Below are 17,337 nucleotides of genomic sequence, written 5' to 3'. Positions count from 1 at the left end.
CCTTCCCTACTTATATAAAGCACTGGCGATTATAGTGGCTGATCTTTAAATAGCCCTCTCTTTGCAGCCTCCTTCGCTTATGGCCATACCATCCTGGCTATGCCCGATCTCAACTGATCTCCAAATCTAAGCAGGTTTGGGCCAGGTTAGTACTTTTGGATTTTTTCAGTAATTATCTAATAGGCCTGGTTAGTACTTTTGGAAATGTTCACTAATTGTCCAATAATCTTGCAAAAAAAAAAAAAAAGAGTCAATGCCCGATCTCAGAATGTAAGCAGGTTTGGGTCAGGTTAGTAATTTTGGAATTTTTCAATAATTATCTAATAGGCCTGGTTAGTACTTTAGGAAATTTTCACGAATTGTCCAATAATCTTGCAAAAAAAAAAAAAAAAGAGTCAATGCCCGATCTCAGAATGTAAGCAGGTTTGGGCCAGGTTAGTACTTTTGGATTTTTTCAGTAATTATCTAATAGGCCTGGTTAGTACTTTTGGAAATTTTCACTAATTGTCAAATAATCTTGCAAAAAAAAAAAAAAGTGTCAATGCCCGACCTCAGAATGTTAGCAGGTTTGGGCCAGGTTAGTACTTTTGGATTTTTTCAGTAAATATCTAATAGGCCTGGTTAGTACTTTTGGAAAAATTCACTAATTGTCCAATAATCTTGTAAAAAAACAAAAAAGAGTCAATGCCCGATCTCAGAATGTAAGCAGGTTTGGGCCAGGTTAGTACTTTTGGATTATTTCAGTAATTATCTAATAGGCCTGGTTAGTACTTTTGGGAATACCAGGTGCTGTAAGCTTTTGGGTTTCCTTCCCTACTTATATAATGCACTGGCGATTATAGTGGCTGATCTTTAAATAGCCCTCTCTTTGCAGCCTCCTTCGCTTACGGCCATTCCAACCTGGCTATGCCCGATCTCGTCTGATCTCGGAAGCTAAGCAGGTTTGGGCCTGGTTAGTACTTGGATGGGAGACCGCCTGGGAATACCAGGTGCTGTAAGCTTTTGGGTTTCCTTCCCTACTTATATAAAGCACTGGCGATTATAGTGGCTGATCTTTAAATAGCCCTCTCTTTGCAGCCTCCTTCGCTTATGGCCATTCCATCCTGGCTATGCCCGATCTCAACTGATCTCCAAATCTAAGCAGGTTTGGGCCAGGTTAGTACTTTTGGATTTTTTCAGTAATTATCTAATAGGCCTGGTTAGTACTTTTGGAAATGTTCACTAATTGTCCAATAATCTTGCAAAAAAAAAAAAAAAGAGTCAATGCCTGATCTCAGAATGTAAGCAGGTTTGGGCCAGGTTAGTACTTTTGGATTTTTTCAGTAATTATCTAATAGGCCTGGTTAGTACTTTTAGAAATTTTCACTTATTGTCCAATAATCTTGCAAAAAAAAAAAAAAAGAGTCAATGCCCGATCTCAGAATGTAAGCAGGTTTGGGCCAGGTTAGTACTTTTGGATTTTTTCAGTAATTATCTAATAGGCCTGGTTAGTATTTTTGGAAAAATTCACTAATTGTCTAATAATCTTGTAAAAAAACAAAAAAGAGTCAATGCCCGATCTCAGAATGTAAGCAGGTTTGGGCCAGGTTAGTACTTTTGGATTTTTTCAGTAAATATCTAATAGGCCTGGTTAGTACTTTAGGAAATTTTCACTAATTGTCCAATAATCTTGCAAAAAAAAAAAAAAAGAGTCAATGCCCGATCTCAGAATGTAAGCAGGTTTGGGCCAGGTTAGTACTTTTGGATTTTTTCAGTAATTATCTAATAGGCCTGGTTAGTACTTTTAGAAATTTTCACTTATTGTCAAATAATCTTGCAAAAAAAAAAAAAAGAGTCAATGCCCGATCTCAGAATGTAAGCAGGTTTGGGCCAGGTTAGTAATTTTGGAATTTTTCAATAATTATCTAATAGGCCTGGTTAGTACTTTAGGAAATTTTCACGAGTTGTCCAATAATCTTGCAAAAAAAAAAAAAAAGAGTCAATGCCCGATCTCAGAATGTAAGCAGGTTTGGGCCAGGTTAGTACTTTTGGATTTTTTCGTAATTATCTAATAGGCCTGGTTAGTACTTTTGGAAATTTTCACTAATTGTCAAATAATCTTGCAAAAAAAAAAAAAAGTGTCAATGCCCGACCTCAGAATGTTAGCAGGTTTGGGCCAGGTTAGTACTTTTGGATTTTTTCAGTAAATATCTAATAGGCCTGGTTAGTACTTTAGGAAATTTTCACTAATTGTCCAATAATCTTGCAAAAAAAAAAAAAAGAGTCAATGCCCGATCTCAGAATGTAAGCAGGTTTGGGCCAGGTTAGTACTTTTGGATTTTTTCAGTAATTATCTAATAGGCCTGGTTAGTACTTTAGGAAATTTTCACTAATTGTCCAATAATCTTGCAAATAAAAAAAAAAAAAAAAAGAGTCAATGCCCGATCTCAGAATGTAAGCAGGTTTGGGCCAGGTTAGTACTTTTGGATTTTTTCAGTAATTATCTAATAGCCTGGTTAGTACTTTTGGAAATTTTCACTAATTGTCCAATAATCTTGCAAAAAAAAAAAAAAGAGTCAATGCCCGACCTCAGAATGTTAGCAGGTTTGGGCCAGGTTAGTTCTTTTGGATTTTTTCAGTAAATATCTAATAGGCCTGGTTAGTACTTTTGGAAAAATTCACTAATTGTCTAATAATCTTGTAAAAAAACAAGAAAGAGTCAATGCCCGATCTCAGAATGTAAGCAGGTTTGGGCCAGGTTAGTACTTTTGGATTTTTTCAGTAATTATCTAATAGGCCTGGTTAGTACTTTTGGGAATACCAGGTGCTGAAAGCTTTTGGGTTTCCTTCCCTACTTATATAATGCACTGGCGATTATAGTGGCTGATCTTTAAATAGCCCTCTCTTTGCAGCCTCCTTCGCTTACGGCCATACCAACCTGGCTATGCCTGATCTCGTCTGATCTCGGAAGCTAAGCAGGTTTGGGCCTGGTTAGTACTTGGATGGGAGACCGCCTGGGAATACCAGGTGCTGTAAGCTTTTGGGTTTCCTTCCCTACTTATATAAAGCACTGGCGATTATAGTGGCTGATCTTTAAATAGCCCTCTCTTTGCAGCCTCCTTCGCTTATGGCCATACCATCCTGGCTATGCCAGATCTCAACTGATCTCCAAATGTAAGCAGGTTTGGGCCAGGTTAGTACTTTTGGATTTTTTCAGTAAATATCTAATAGGCCTGGTTAGTACTTTTGGAAAAATTCACTAATTGTCTAATAATCTTGTAAAAAAACAAAAAAGAGTCAATGCCCGATCTCAGAATGTAAGCAGGTTTGGGCCAGGTTAGTACTTTTGGATTTTTTCAGTAATTATCTAATAGGCCTGGTTAGTACTTTTGGGAATACCAGGTGCTGTAAGCTTTTGGGTTTCCTTCCCTACTTATATAATAATGCACTGGCGATTATAGTGGCTGATCTTTAAATAGCCCTCTCTTTGCAGCCTCCTTCGCTTACGGCCATACCAACCTGGCTATGCCTGATCTCGTCTGATCTCGGAAGCTAAGCAGGTTTGGGCCTGGTTAGTACTTGGATGGGAGACCGCCTGGGAATACCAGCTGCTGTAAGCTTTCGGGTTTCCTTCCCTACTTATATAAAGCACTGGCGATTATAGTGGCTGATCTTTAAATAGCCCTCTCTTTGCAGCCTCCTTTGCTTACGGCCATACCAACCTGGCTATGCCAGATCTCGTCTGATCTCGGAAGCTAAGCAGGTTTGGGCCTGGTTAGTACTTGGATGGGAGACCGCCTGGGAATACCAGGTGCTGTAAGCTTTTGGGTTTCCTTCCCTACTTATATAAAGCACTGGCGATTATAGTGGCTGATCTTTAAATAGCCCTCTCTTTGCAGCCTCCTTCGCTTATGGCCATACCATCCTGTCTATGCCCGATCTCAACTGATCTCCAAATCTGAGCAGGTTTGGGCCAGGTTAGTACTTTTGGATTTTTTCAGTAATTATCTAATAGGCCTGGTTAGTACTTTAGGAAATTTTCACTAATTATCCAATAATCTTGCAAAAAAAAAAAAAAAAAGAGTCAATGCCCGATCTCAGAATGTAAGCAGGTTTGGGCCAGGTTAGTACTTTTGGATTTTTTCAGTAATTATCTAATAGGCCTGGTTAGTACTTTTGGGAATACCAGGTGCTGTAAGCTTTTGGGTTTCCTTCCCTACTTATATAATGCACTGGCGATTATAGTGGCTGATCTTTAAATAGCCCTCTCTTTGCAGCCTCCTTCGCTTATGGCCATACCATGCTGGCTATGCCCGATCTCAACTGATCTCCAAATCTAAGCAGGTTTGGACCAGGTTAGTACTTTTGGATTTTTTCAGTAATTATCTAATAGGCCTGGTTAGTACTTTTGGAAATTTTCACTAATTGTCCAATAATCTTGCAAAAAAAAGAAAAAAGAGTCAATGCCCGATCTCAGAATGTAAGCAGGTTTGGGCCAGGTTAGTACTTTTGGATTTTTTCAGTAATTATCTAATAGGCCTGGTTAGTACTTTTGGAAATTTTCACTAATTGTTAAATAATCTTGCAAAAAAAAAAAAAAGAGTCAATGCCCGACCTCAGAATGTTAGCAGGTTTGGGCCAGGTTAGTACTTTTGGATTTTTTCAGTAAATATCTAATAGGCCTGGTTAGTACTTTTGGAAAAATTCACTAATTGTCCAATAATCTTGTAAAAAAACAAAAAAGAGTCAATGCCCGATATCAGAATGTAAGCAGGTTTGGGCCAGGTTAGTACTTTTGGATTTTTTCAGTAATTATCCAATAGGCCTGGTTAGTAGTTTAGGAAATTTTCACTAATTGTCCAATAATCTTGCAAATAAAAAAAAAAAAAAAAGAGTCAATGCCCGATCTCAGAATGTAAGCAGGTTTGGGCCAGGTTAGTACTTTTGGATTATTTCAGTAATTATCTAATAGGCCTGGTTAGTACTTTTGGGAATACCAGGTGCTGTAAGCTTTTGGGTTTCCTTCCCTACTTATATAATGCACTGGCGATTATAGTGGCTGATCTTTAAATAGCCCTCTCTTTGCAGCCTCCTTCGCTTACGGCCATTCCAAACTGGCTATGCCTGATCTCGGAAGCTAAGCAGGTTTGGGCCTGGTTAGTACTTGGATGGGAGACCGCCTGGGAATACCAGGTGCTGTAAGCTTTTGGGTTTCCTACCCTACTTATATAAAGCACTGGCGATTATAGTGGCTGATCTTTAAATAGCCCTCTCTTTGCAGCCTCCTTCGCTTATGGCCATACCATCCTGGCTATGCCCGATCTCAACTGATCTCCAAATCTAAGCAGGTTTGGGCCAGGTTAGTACTTTTGGATTTTTTCAGTAATTATGTAATAGGCCTGGTTAGTACTTTTGGAAATGTTCACTAATTGTCCAATAATCTTCCAAAAAAAAAAAAAAAAGAGTCAATGCCCGATCTCAGAATGTAAGCAGGTTTGGGTCAGGTTAGTAATTTTGGAATTTTTCAATAATTATCTAATAGGCCTGGTTAGTACTTTAGGAAATTTTCACGAATTGTCCAATAATCTTGCAAAAAAAAAAAAAAAAAAGAGTCAATGCCCGATCTCAGAATGTAAGCAGGTTTGGGCCAGGTTAGTACTTTTGGATTTTTTCAGTAATTATCTAATAGGCCTGGTTAGTACTTTTGGAAATTTTCACTAATTGTCAAATAATCTTGCAAAAAAAAAAAAAAGTGTCAATGCCCGACCTCAGAATGTTAGCAGGTTTGGGCCAGGTTAGTACTTTTGGATTTTTTCAGTAAATATCTAATAGGCCTGGTTAGTACTTTTGGAAAAATTCACTAATTGTCCAATAATCTTGTAAAAAAACAAAAAAGAGTCAATGCCCGATCTCAGAATGTAAGCAGGTTTGGGCCAGGTTAGTACTTTTGGATTTTTTCAGTAATTATCTAATAGGCCTGGTTAGTACTTTAGGAAATTTTCACTAATTGTCCAATAATCTTGCAAATAAAAAAGTAAAAAAAAAGAGTCAATGCCCGATCTCAGAATGTAAGCAGGTTTGGGCCAGGTTAGTACTTTTGGATTATTTCAGTAATTATCTAATAGGCCTGGTTAGTACTTTTGGGAATACCAGGTGCTGTAAGCTTTTGGGTTTCCTTCCCTACTTATATAATGCACTGGCGATTATAGTGGCTGATCTTTAAATAGCCCTCTCTTTGCAGCCTCCTTCGCTTACGGCCATTCCAACCTGGCTATGCCCGATCTCGTCTGATCTCGGAAGCTAAGCAGGTTTGGGCCTGGTTAGTACTTGGATGGGAGACCGCCTGGGAATACCAGGTGCTGTAAGCTTTTGGGTTTCCTTCCCTACTTATATAAAGCACTGGCGATTATAGTGGCTGATCTTTAAATAGCCCTCTCTTTGCAGCCTCCTTCGCTTATGGCCATACCATCCTGGCTATGCCCGATCTCAACTGATCTCCAAATCTAAGCAGGTTTGGGCCAGGTTAGTACTTTTGGATTTTTTCAGTAATTATCTAATAGGCCTGGTTAGTACTTTTGGAAATGTTCACTAATTGTCCAACAATCTTGCAAAAAAAAAAAAAAAGAGTCAATGCCTGATCTCAGAATGTAAGCAGGTTTGGGTCAGGTTAGTAATTTTGGAATTTTTCAATAATTATCTAATAGGCCTGGTTAGTACTTTAGGAAATTTTCACGAATTGTCCAATAATCTTGCAAAAAAAAAAAAAAGAGTCAATGCCCGATCTCAGAATGTAAGCAGGTTTGGGCCAGGTTAGTACTTTTGGATTTTTTCAGTAATTATCTAATAGGCCTGGTTAGTACTTTTAGAAATTTTCACTTATTGTCCAATAATCTTGTAAAAAAACAAAAAAGAGTCAATGCCCGATCTCAGAATGTAAGCAGGTTTGGGCCAGGTTAGTACTTTTGGATTTTTTCAGTAATTATCTAATAGGCCTGGTTAGTACTTTTGGGAATACCAGGTGCTGTAAGCTTTTGGGTTTCCTTCCCTACTTACATAATGCACTGGCGATTATAGTGGCTGATCTTTAAATAGCCCTCTCTTTGCAGCCTCCTTCGCTTACGGCCATACCAACCTGGCTATGCCTGATCTCGTCTGATCTCGGAAGCTAAGCAGGTTTGGGCCTGGTTAGTACTTGGATGGGAGACCGCCTGGGAATACCAGGTGCTGTAAGCTTTTGGGTTTCCTTCCCTACTTATATAAAGCACTGGCGATTATAGTGGCTGATCTTTAAATAGCCCTCTCTTTGCAGCCTCCTTCGCTTATGGCCATACCATCCTGGCTATGCCAGATCTCAACTGATCTCCAAATGTAAGCAGGTTTGGGCCAGGTTAGTACTTTTGGATTTTTTTCAGTAAATATCTAATAGGCCTGGTTAGTACTTTTGGAAAAATTCACTAATTGTCTAATAATCTTGTAAAAAAACAAAAAAGAGTCAATGCCCGATCTCAGAATGTAAGCAGGTTTGGGCCAGGTTAGTACTTTTGGATTTTTTCAGTAATTATCTAATAGGCCTGGTTAGTACTTTTGGGAATACCAGGTGCTGTAAGCTTTTGGGTTTCCTTCCCTACTTATATAATAATGCACTGGCGATTATAGTGGCTGATCTTTAAATAGCCCTCTCTTTGCACCCTCCTTCGCTTACGGCCATACCAACCTGGCTATGCCCGATCTCGTCTGATCTCGGAAGCTAAGCAGGTTTGGGCCTGGTTAGTACTTGGATGGGAGACCGCCTGGGAATACCAGCTGCTGTAAGCTTTCGGGTTTCCTTCCCTACTTATATAAAGCACTGGCGATTATAGTGGCTGATCTTTAAATAGCCCTCTCTTTGCAGCCTCCTTCGCTTATGGCCATACCATCCTGGCTATGCCAGATCTCAACTGATCTCCAAATGTAAGTAGGTTTGGGCCAGGTTAGTACTTTTGGATTTTTTTCAGTAAATATCTAATAGGCCTGGTTAGTACTTTTGGAAAAATTCACTAATTGTCTAATAATCTTGTAAAAAAACAAAAAAGAGTCAATGCCCGATCTCAGAATGTAAGCAGGTTTGGGCCAGGTTAGTACTTTTGGATTTTTTCAGTAATTATCTAATAGGCCTGGTTAGTACTTTAGGAAATTTTCACTAATTGTCCAATAATCTTGCAAAAAAAAAAAAAAAAAAAAGAGTCAATGCCCGATCTCAGAATGTAAGCAGGTTTGGGCCAGGTTAGTACTTTTGGATTTTTTCAGTAATTATCTAATAGGCCTGGTTAGTACTTTTGGAAATTTTCGCTTATTGTCCAATAATCTTGCAAAAAAAAGAAAAAAGAGTCAATGCCCGATCTCAGAATGTAAGCAGGTTTGGGCCAGGTTAGTACTTTTGGATTTTTTCAGTAAATATCTAATAGGCCTGGTTAGTACTTTTGGAAAAATTCACTAATTGTCCAATAATCTTGTAAAAAAATAAAAAAAAGAGTCAATGCACGATCTCAGAATGTAAGCAGGTTTGGGCCAGGTTAGTACTTTTGGATTTTTTCAGTAATTATATAATAGGCCAGGTTAGTAATTTTGGGAATACCAGGTGCTGTAAGCTTTTGGGTTTCCTTCCCTACTTATATAATGCACTGGCGATTATAGTGGCTGATCTTTAAATAGCCCTCTATTTGCAGCCTCCTTCGCTTACGGCCATACCAACCTGGCTATGCCCGATCTCGTCTGATCTCGGAAGCTAAGCAGGTTTGGGCCTGGTTAGTACTTGGATGGGAGACCGCCTGGGAATACCAGGTGCTGTAAGCTTTTGGGTTTCCTACCCTACTTATATAAAGCACTGGCGATTATAGTGGCTGATCTTTAAATAGCCCTCTCTTTGCAGCCTCCTTCGCTTATGGCCATACCATCCTGGCTATGCCCGATCTCAACTGATCTCCAAATCTAAGCAGGTTTGGGCCAGGTTAGTACTTTTGGATTTTTTCAGTAATTATGTAATAGGCCTGGTTAGTACTTTTGGAAATGTTCACTAATTGTCCAATAATCTTCCAAAAAAAAAAAAAAAAGAGTCAATGCCCGATCTCAGAATGTAAGCAGGTTTGGGTCAGGTTAGTAATTTTGGAATTTTTCAATAATTATCTAATAGGCCTGGTTAGTACTTTAGGAAATTTTCACGAATTGTCCAATAATCTTGCAAAAAAAAAAAAAAAAAAGAGTCAATGCCCGATCTCAGAATGTAAGCAGGTTTGGGCCAGGTTAGTACTTTTGGATTTTTTCAGTAATTATCTAATAGGCCTGGTTAGTACTTTTGGAAATTTTCACTAATTGTCAAATAATCTTGCAAAAAAAAAAAAAAGTGTCAATGCCCGACCTCAGAATGTTAGCAGGTTTGGGCCAGGTTAGTACTTTTGGATTTTTTCAGTAAATATCTAATAGGCCTGGTTAGTACTTTTGGAAAAATTCACTAATTGTCCAATAATCTTGTAAAAAAACAAAAAAGAGTCAATGCCCGATCTCAGAATGTAAGCAGGTTTGGGCCAGGTTAGTACTTTTGGATTTTTTCAGTAATTATCTAATAGGCCTGGTTAGTACTTTAGGAAATTTTCACTAATTGTCCAATAATCTTGCAAATAAAAAAGTAAAAAAAAAGAGTCAATGCCCGATCTCAGAATGTAAGCAGGTTTGGGCCAGGTTAGTACTTTTGGATTATTTCAGTAATTATCTAATAGGCCTGGTTAGTACTTTTGGGAATACCAGGTGCTGTAAGCTTTTGGGTTTCCTTCCCTACTTATATAATGCACTGGCGATTATAGTGGCTGATCTTTAAATAGCCCTCTCTTTGCAGCCTCCTTCGCTTACGGCCATTCCAACCTGGCTATGCCCGATCTCGTCTGATCTCGGAAGCTAAGCAGGTTTGGGCCTGGTTAGTACTTGGATGGGAGACCGCCTGGGAATACCAGGTGCTGTAAGCTTTTGGGTTTCCTTCCCTACTTATATAAAGCACTGGCGATTATAGTGGCTGATCTTTAAATAGCCCTCTCTTTGCAGCCTCCTTCGCTTATGGCCATACCATCCTGGCTATGCCCGATCTCAACTGATCTCCAAATCTAAGCAGGTTTGGGCCAGGTTAGTACTTTTGGATTTTTTCAGTAATTATCTAATAGGCCTGGTTAGTACTTTTGGAAATGTTCACTAATTGTCCAATAATCTTGCAAAAAAAAAAAAAAGAGTCAATGCCTGATCTCAGAATGTAAGCAGGTTTGGGTCAGGTTAGTAATTTTGGAATTTTTCAATAATTATCTAATAGGCCTGGTTAGTACTTTAGGAAATTTTCACGAATTGTCCAATAATCTTGCAAAAAAAAAAAAAAGAGTCAATGCCCGATCTCAGAATGTAAGCAGGTTTGGGCCAGGTTAGTACTTTTGGATTTTTTCAGTAATTATCTAATAGGCCTGGTTAGTACTTTTAGAAATTTTCACTTATTGTCCAATAATCTTGTAAAAAAACAAAAAAGAGTCAATGCCCGATCTCAGAATGTAAGCAGGTTTGGGCCAGGTTAGTACTTTTGGATTTTTTCAGTAATTATCTAATAGGCCTGGTTAGTACTTTTGGGAATACCAGGTGCTGTAAGCTTTTGGGTTTCCTTCCCTACTTACATAATGCACTGGCGATTATAGTGGCTGATCTTTAAATAGCCCTCTCTTTGCAGCCTCCTTCGCTTACGGCCATACCAACCTGGCTATGCCTGATCTCGTCTGATCTCGGAAGCTAAGCAGGTTTGGGCCTGGTTAGTACTTGGATGGGAGACCGCCTGGGAATACCAGGTGCTGTAAGCTTTTGGGTTTCCTTCCCTACTTATATAAAGCACTGGCGATTATAGTGGCTGATCTTTAAATAGCCCTCTCTTTGCAGCCTCCTTCGCTTATGGCCATACCATCCTGGCTATGCCAGATCTCAACTGATCTCCAAATGTAAGCAGGTTTGGGCCAGGTTAGTACTTTTGGATTTTTTTCAGTAAATATCTAATAGGCCTGGTTAGTACTTTTGGAAAAATTCACTAATTGTCTAATAATCTTGTAAAAAAACAAAAAAGAGTCAATGCCCGATCTCAGAATGTAAGCAGGTTTGGGCCAGGTTAGTACTTTTGGATTTTTTCAGTAATTATCTAATAGGCCTGGTTAGTACTTTTGGGAATACCAGGTGCTGTAAGCTTTTGGGTTTCCTTCCCTACTTATATAATAATGCACTGGCGATTATATTGGCTGATCTTTAAATAGCCCTCTCTTTGCACCCTCCTTCGCTTACGGCCATACCAACCTGGCTATGCCCGATCTCGTCTGATCTCGGAAGCTAAGCAGGTTTGGGCCTGGTTAGTACTTGGATGGGAGACCGCCTGGGAATACCAGCTGCTGTAAGCTTTCGGGTTTCCTTCCCTACTTATATAAAGCACTGGCGATTATAGTGGCTGATCTTTAAATAGCCCTCTCTTTGCAGCCTCCTTCGCTTATGGCCATACCATCCTGGCTATGCCAGATCTCAACTGATCTCCAAATGTAAGTAGGTTTGGGCCAGGTTAGTACTTTTGGATTTTTTTCAGTAAATATCTAATAGGCCTGGTTAGTACTTTTGGAAAAATTCACTAATTGTCTAATAATCTTGTAAAAAAACAAAAAAGAGTCAATGCCCGATCTCAGAATGTAAGCAGGTTTGGGCCAGGTTAGTACTTTTGGATTTTTTCAGTAATTATCTAATAGGCCTGGTTAGTACTTTTGGAAATTTTCACTAATTGTCCAATAATCTTGCAAAAAAAAAAAAAAAAAAAGAGTCGATGCCCGATCTCAGGATGTAAGCAGGTTTGGGCCAGGTTAGTACTTTTTGATTTTTTCAATAATTATCTAATAGGCCTGGTTAGTACTTTAGGAAATTTTCACTAATTGTCCAATAATCTTGCAAAAAAAAAAAAAAAAAAAAGAGTCAATGCCCGATCTCAGAATGTAAGCAGGTTTGGGCCAGGTTAGTACTTTTGGATTTTTTCAGTAATTATCTAATAGGCCTGGTTAGTACTTTTGGAAATTTTCGCTTATTGTCCAATAATCTTGCAAAAAAAAGAAAAAAGAGTCAATGCCCGATCTCAGAATGTAAGCAGGTTTGGGCCAGGTTAGTACTTTTGGATTTTTTCAGTAAATATCTAATAGGCCTGGTTAGTACTTTTGGAAAAATTCACTAATTGTCCAATAATCTTGTAAAAAAATAAAAAAAAGAGTCAATGCACGATCTCAGAATGTAAGCAGGTTTGGGCCAGGTTAGTACTTTTGGATTTTTTCAGTAATTATATAATAGGCCAGGTTAGTAATTTTGGGAATACCAGGTGCTGTAAGCTTTTGGGTTTCCTTCCCTACTTATATAATGCACTGGCGATTATAGTGGCTGATCTTTAAATAGCCCTCTATTTGCAGCCTCCTTCGCTTACGGCCATACCAACCTGGCTATGCCCGATCTCGTCTGATCTCGGAAGCTAAGCAGGTTTGGGCCTGGTTAGTACTTGGATGGGAGACCGCCTGGGAATACCAGGTGCTGTAAGCTTTTAGGTTTCCTTCCCTACTTATATAAAGCACTGGCGATTATAGTGGCTGATCTTTAAATAGCCCTCTCTTTGCAGCCTCCTTCGCTTACTGCCATACCAACCTGGCTATGCCCGATCTCGTCTGATCTCGGAAGCTAAGCAGGTTTAGGCCTGGTTAGTACTTTTGGATTTTTTCAGTAATTATCTAATAGGCCTGGTTAGTACTTTTGGAAATGTTCACTAATTGTCCAATAATCTTGCAAAAAAAAAAAAAAAAAAAAAAGAGTCAATGCCCGATCTCGGAATGTAAGCAGGTTTGGGCCAGGTTAGTACTTTTGGATTTTTTCAATAATTATCTAATAGGCCTGGTTAGTACTTTCGGAAATTTTCACTAATTGTCCAATAATCTTGCAAAAAAAAAAAAAAAGAGTCAATGCCCGATCTCAGAATGTAAGCAGGTTTGGGCCAGGTTAGTACTTTTGGATTTTTTCAGTAATTATCTAATAGGCCTGGTTAGTACTTAAGGAAATTTTCACTAATTGTCCAATAATCTTGTAAAAAAACAAAAAAGAGTCAATGCCCGATCTCAGAATGTAAGCAGGTTTGGGGCAGTTTAGTACTTTTGGATTTTTTCAGTAATTATCTAATAGGCCTGGTTAGTACTTTTAGAAATTTTCACTTATTGTCCAATAATCTTGCAAAAAAAAAAAAAAGAGTCAATGCCCGATCTCAGAATGTAAGCAGGTTAGGGCCAGGTTAGTACTTTTGGATTTTTTCAGTAATTATCTAATAGGCCTGGTTAGTACTTTTGGGAATACCAGGTGCTGTAAGCTTTTGGGTTTCCTTCCCTACTTATATAATGCACTGGCGATTATAGTGGCTGATCTTTAAATAGCCCTCTCTTTGCAGCCTCCTTCGCTTACGGCCATACCAACCTGGCTATGCCCGATCTCGTCTGATCTCGGAAGCTAAGCAGGTTTGGGCCTGGTTAGTACAACCCGAATTCCGGAAAAGTTGGGACGTTTTTTAAATTTTAATAAAATGAAAACTAAAAGATTTTCAAATCACATGAGCCAATATTTTATTCACAATAGAAAATAGATAACATAGCAAATGTTTAAACTGAGAAAGTTTACAATTTTATGCACAAAATGAGCTCATTTCAATTTTGATTTCTGCTACAGGTCTCAAAATAGTTGGGACGGGGCATGTTTACCATGGTGTAGCATCTCCGTTTCTTTTCAAAACAGTTTGAAGACGTCTGGGTATTGAGGCTATGAGTTGCTGGAGTTTTGCTGTTGGAATTTGGTCCCATTCTTCCCTTATATAGATTTCCAGCTGCTGAAGAGTTCGTGGTCGTCTTTGACGTATTTTTCGTTTAATGATGCGCCAAATGTTCTCTATAGGTGAAAGATCTGGACTGCAGGCAGGCCAGGTTAGCACCCGGACTCTTCTACGACGAAGCCATGCTGTTGTTATAGCTGCAGTATGTGGTTTTGCATTGTCCTGCTGAAATAAACAAGGCCTTCCCTGAAATAGACGTTGTTTGGAGGGAAGCATATGTTGCTCTACAACCTTTATATACCTTTCAGCATTCACAGAGCCTTCCAAAACATGCAAGCTGCCCATACCGTATGCACTTATGCACCCCCATACCATCAGAGATGCTGGCTTTTGAACTGAACGCTGATAACATGCTGGAAGGTCTCCCTCCTCTTTAGCCCGGAGGACACGGCGTCCGTGATTTCCAACAAGAATGTCAAATTTGGACTCGTCTGACCATAAAACACTATTCCACTTTGAAATAGTCCATTTTAAATGAGCCTTGGCCCACAGGACACGACGGCGCTTCTGGACCATGTTCACATATGGCTTCCTTTTTGCATGATAGAGCTTTAGTTGGCATCTGCTGATGGCACGGCGGATTGTGTTTACCGACAGTGGTTTCTGAAAGTATTCCTGGGCCCATTTAGTAATGTCATTGACACAATCATGCCGATGAGTGATGCAGTGTCGTCTGAGAGCCCGAAGACCACGGGCATCCAATAAAGGTCTCCGGCCTTGTCCCTTACGCACAGAGATTTCTCCAGTTTCTCTGAATCTTTTGATGATGTTATACACTGTAGATGATGAGATTTGCAAAGCCTTTGCAATTTGACGTTGAGGAACATTGTTTTTAAAGTTTTCCACAATTTTTTTACGCAGTCTTTCACAGATTGGAGAGCCTCTGCCCATCTTTACTTCTGAGAGACTCTGCTTCTCTAAGACAAAGCTTTTATAGCTAATCATGTTACAGACCTGATATCAATTAACTTAATTAATCACTAGATGTTCTCCCAGCTGAATTTTTCAAAACTGCTTGCTTTTTTAGCCATTTGTTGCCCCTGTTCCAACTTTTTTGAGACCTGTAGCAGGCATTACATTTTAAATGAGCTAATTAAGTGGATAAAAGTGTAAAATTTCTCAGTTTAAACATTTGCTACGTTATCTATGTTCTATTGTGAATAAAATATTGGCTCATGTGATTTGAAATTCCTTTAGTTTTCATTTTATTAAAATTTAAAAAACGTCCCAACTTTTCCGGAATTCGGGTTGTACTTGGATGGGAGACCGCCTGGGAATACCAGGTGCTGTAAGCGTTTGGGTTTCCTTCCCTACTTATATAATGCACTGGCGATTATAGTGGCTGATCTTTAAATAGCCCTCTCTTTGCAGCCTCCTTCGCTTACGGCCATTCCAACCTGGCTGTGCCCGATCTCGTCTGATCTCGGAAGCTAAGCAGGTTTGGGCCTGGTTAGTACTTGGATGGGAGACCGCCTGGGAATACCAGGTGCTGTAAGCTTTTGGGTTTCCTTCCCTACTTATATAAAGCACTGGCGATTATAGTGGCTGATCTTTAAATAGCCCTCTCTTTGCAGCCTCCTTCGCTTATGGCCATACCATCCTGGCTATGCCCGATCTCAACTGATCTCCAAATCTAAGTAGGTTTGGGCCAGGTTAGTACTTTTGGTTTTTTCAGTAATTATCTATTAGGCATTGTTAGTACTTTCGGAAATGTTCACTAATTGTCCAATAATCTTGCAAAAAAAAAGAAAAAAAAAAGAGTCAATGCCCGATCTCAGAATGTAAGCAGGTTTGGGCCAGGTTAGTACTTTTGGATTTTTTCAGTAATTATCTAATAGGCCTGGTTAGTACTTTTGGGAATACCAGGTGCTGTAAGCTTTTGGGTTTCCTTCCCTACTTATATAATGCACTGGCGATTATAGTGGCTGATCTTTAAATAGCCCTCTCTTTGCAGCCTCCTTCGCTTATGGCCATACCATCCTGTCTATGCCCGATCTCAACTGATCTCCAAATCTAAGCAGGTTTGGGCGAGGTTAGTACTTTTGGATTTTTCAGTAATTATCTAATAGGCCTGGTTAGTACTTCTGGAAATTTTCACTAATTGTCCAATAATCTTGCAAAAAAAAAAGAGTCAATGCCCGATCTTAGAATGTAAGCAGGTTTGGGCCAGGTAAGTACTTTTGGATTTTTTTCAGTAATTATCTAATAGGCCTGGTTAGTACTTTTGGAAAAATTCACTAATTGTCTAATAATCTTGTAAAAAAAAAAAAAAAGAGTCAATGCCCGATCTCAGAATGTAAGCAGTTTTTGGCCAGGTTAGTACTTTTGGATTTTTTCAGTAATTATCTAATAGGCCTGGTTAGTACTTTAGGAAATTTTCAATAATTGTCCAATAATCTTGCAAAAAAAAAAAAAAAAGAGTCAATGCCCGATCTCAGAATGTAAGCAGGTTTGGGCCAGGTAAGTACTTTTGGATTTTTCCAGTAATTATCTAATAGACCTGATTAGTACTTTTGGAAAAATTCACTAATTGTCTAATAATCTTGTAAAAAAAAAAAAGAAGAGTCAATGCCCGATCTCAGAATGTTAGCAGGTTTGGGCCAGGTTAGTACTTTTGGATTTTTTTCAGTAATTATCTAATAGGCCTGGTTAGTACTTTAGGAAGTTTTCACTAATTGTCCAATAATCTTGCAAAAAAAAAAAAAAAGGCTCAATGCCCGATCTCAGAATGTAAGCAGGTTTGGGCCAGGTAAGTACTTTTGGATTTTTTCAGTAATTATCTAATAGGCCTGGTTAGTACTTTTGGAAATGTTCACTAATTGTCCAATAATCTTGAAAAAAAAAAAAAAGAGTCAATACCCGATCTCAGAATGTAAGCATTTTTGGGCCAGGTTAGTACTTTTGGATTTTTTCAGTAATTATCTAATAGGCCTGGTTAGTACTTTAGGAAATTTTCACTAATTGTCCAATAATCTTGCAAAAAAAAAAAAAAGAGTCAATGCCCGATCTCAGAATGTAAGCAGGTTTGGGCCAGGTTAGTACTTTTGGATTTTTTCAGTAATTATCTAATAGACCTGGTTAGTATTTTTGGGAATACCAGGTGCTGTAAGCTTTTGGGTTTCCTTCCCTACTTATATAAAGCACTGGCGATTATAGTGGCTGATCTTTAAATAGCCCTCTCTTTGCAGCCTCCTTCGCTTATGGCCATACCATCCTGGCTATGCCCGATCTCAACTGATCTCCAAATCTAAGCAGGTTTGGGCCAGGTTAGTACTTTTGGATTTTTTAGTAATTATCTATTAGGCCTGGTTAGTACTTTTGGAAATTTTCACTAATTGTCCAATAATCTTGCAAAAAAAAAAAAAGAGTCAATGCCCGATCTTAGAATGTAAGCAGGTTTGGGCCAGGTAAATACTTTTGGATTTTTT

At 38.8% G+C, this 17,337-nt stretch overlaps 13 non-coding genes and 1 pseudogene across 13 annotated transcripts; all 14 read left to right on the top strand.

Annotated features, from left to right (window-relative positions):
- Positions 1–882: 882 nt before the first annotated feature.
- Positions 883–1,001, top strand: LOC132151074 (5S ribosomal RNA). Its single transcript, XR_009436237.1, has one exon. It is a non-coding gene; the product is annotated as a 5S ribosomal RNA (ribosomal RNA).
- Positions 1,002–2,899: 1,898 nt separating this feature from the next.
- On the top strand, positions 2,900–3,018 carry LOC132151062 (5S ribosomal RNA). The gene has a single exon (XR_009436226.1). It is a non-coding gene; the product is annotated as a 5S ribosomal RNA (ribosomal RNA).
- A 462-nt stretch (positions 3,019–3,480) lies between these two features.
- Positions 3,481–3,599, top strand: LOC132150459 (5S ribosomal RNA). The gene has a single exon (XR_009435691.1). It is a non-coding gene; the product is annotated as a 5S ribosomal RNA (ribosomal RNA).
- An 84-nt stretch (positions 3,600–3,683) lies between these two features.
- Positions 3,684–3,802, top strand: LOC132149935 (5S ribosomal RNA). The gene has a single exon (XR_009435191.1). It is a non-coding gene; the product is annotated as a 5S ribosomal RNA (ribosomal RNA).
- Positions 3,803–5,075: 1,273 nt separating this feature from the next.
- LOC132150713 (5S ribosomal RNA) lies at positions 5,076–5,184 on the top strand (annotated as a pseudogene).
- A 1,044-nt stretch (positions 5,185–6,228) lies between these two features.
- Positions 6,229–6,347, top strand: LOC132151073 (5S ribosomal RNA). Its single transcript, XR_009436236.1, has one exon. It is a non-coding gene; the product is annotated as a 5S ribosomal RNA (ribosomal RNA).
- A 746-nt stretch (positions 6,348–7,093) lies between these two features.
- Positions 7,094–7,212, top strand: LOC132151061 (5S ribosomal RNA). The gene has a single exon (XR_009436225.1). It is a non-coding gene; the product is annotated as a 5S ribosomal RNA (ribosomal RNA).
- A 463-nt stretch (positions 7,213–7,675) lies between these two features.
- On the top strand, positions 7,676–7,794 carry LOC132150233 (5S ribosomal RNA). Its single transcript, XR_009435472.1, has one exon. It is a non-coding gene; the product is annotated as a 5S ribosomal RNA (ribosomal RNA).
- An 898-nt stretch (positions 7,795–8,692) lies between these two features.
- Positions 8,693–8,811, top strand: LOC132150770 (5S ribosomal RNA). The gene has a single exon (XR_009435952.1). It is a non-coding gene; the product is annotated as a 5S ribosomal RNA (ribosomal RNA).
- Positions 8,812–9,855: 1,044 nt separating this feature from the next.
- Positions 9,856–9,974, top strand: LOC132151072 (5S ribosomal RNA). Its single transcript, XR_009436235.1, has one exon. It is a non-coding gene; the product is annotated as a 5S ribosomal RNA (ribosomal RNA).
- A 745-nt stretch (positions 9,975–10,719) lies between these two features.
- Positions 10,720–10,838, top strand: LOC132151060 (5S ribosomal RNA). Its single transcript, XR_009436224.1, has one exon. It is a non-coding gene; the product is annotated as a 5S ribosomal RNA (ribosomal RNA).
- Positions 10,839–11,301: 463 nt separating this feature from the next.
- Positions 11,302–11,420, top strand: LOC132150232 (5S ribosomal RNA). Its single transcript, XR_009435471.1, has one exon. It is a non-coding gene; the product is annotated as a 5S ribosomal RNA (ribosomal RNA).
- Positions 11,421–12,466: 1,046 nt separating this feature from the next.
- Positions 12,467–12,585, top strand: LOC132150769 (5S ribosomal RNA). Its single transcript, XR_009435951.1, has one exon. It is a non-coding gene; the product is annotated as a 5S ribosomal RNA (ribosomal RNA).
- Positions 12,586–15,288: 2,703 nt separating this feature from the next.
- Positions 15,289–15,407, top strand: LOC132151021 (5S ribosomal RNA). The gene has a single exon (XR_009436188.1). It is a non-coding gene; the product is annotated as a 5S ribosomal RNA (ribosomal RNA).
- Positions 15,408–17,337: the final 1,930 nt, after the last annotated feature.

This window comes from Carassius carassius, chromosome 9, assembly GCF_963082965.1.
Source record: "Carassius carassius chromosome 9, fCarCar2.1, whole genome shotgun sequence".
In the NCBI taxonomy this organism is placed as follows: domain Eukaryota; kingdom Metazoa; phylum Chordata; class Actinopteri; order Cypriniformes; family Cyprinidae; genus Carassius; species Carassius carassius.
This window is presented reverse-complemented; position numbering and strand designations above follow the sequence as displayed.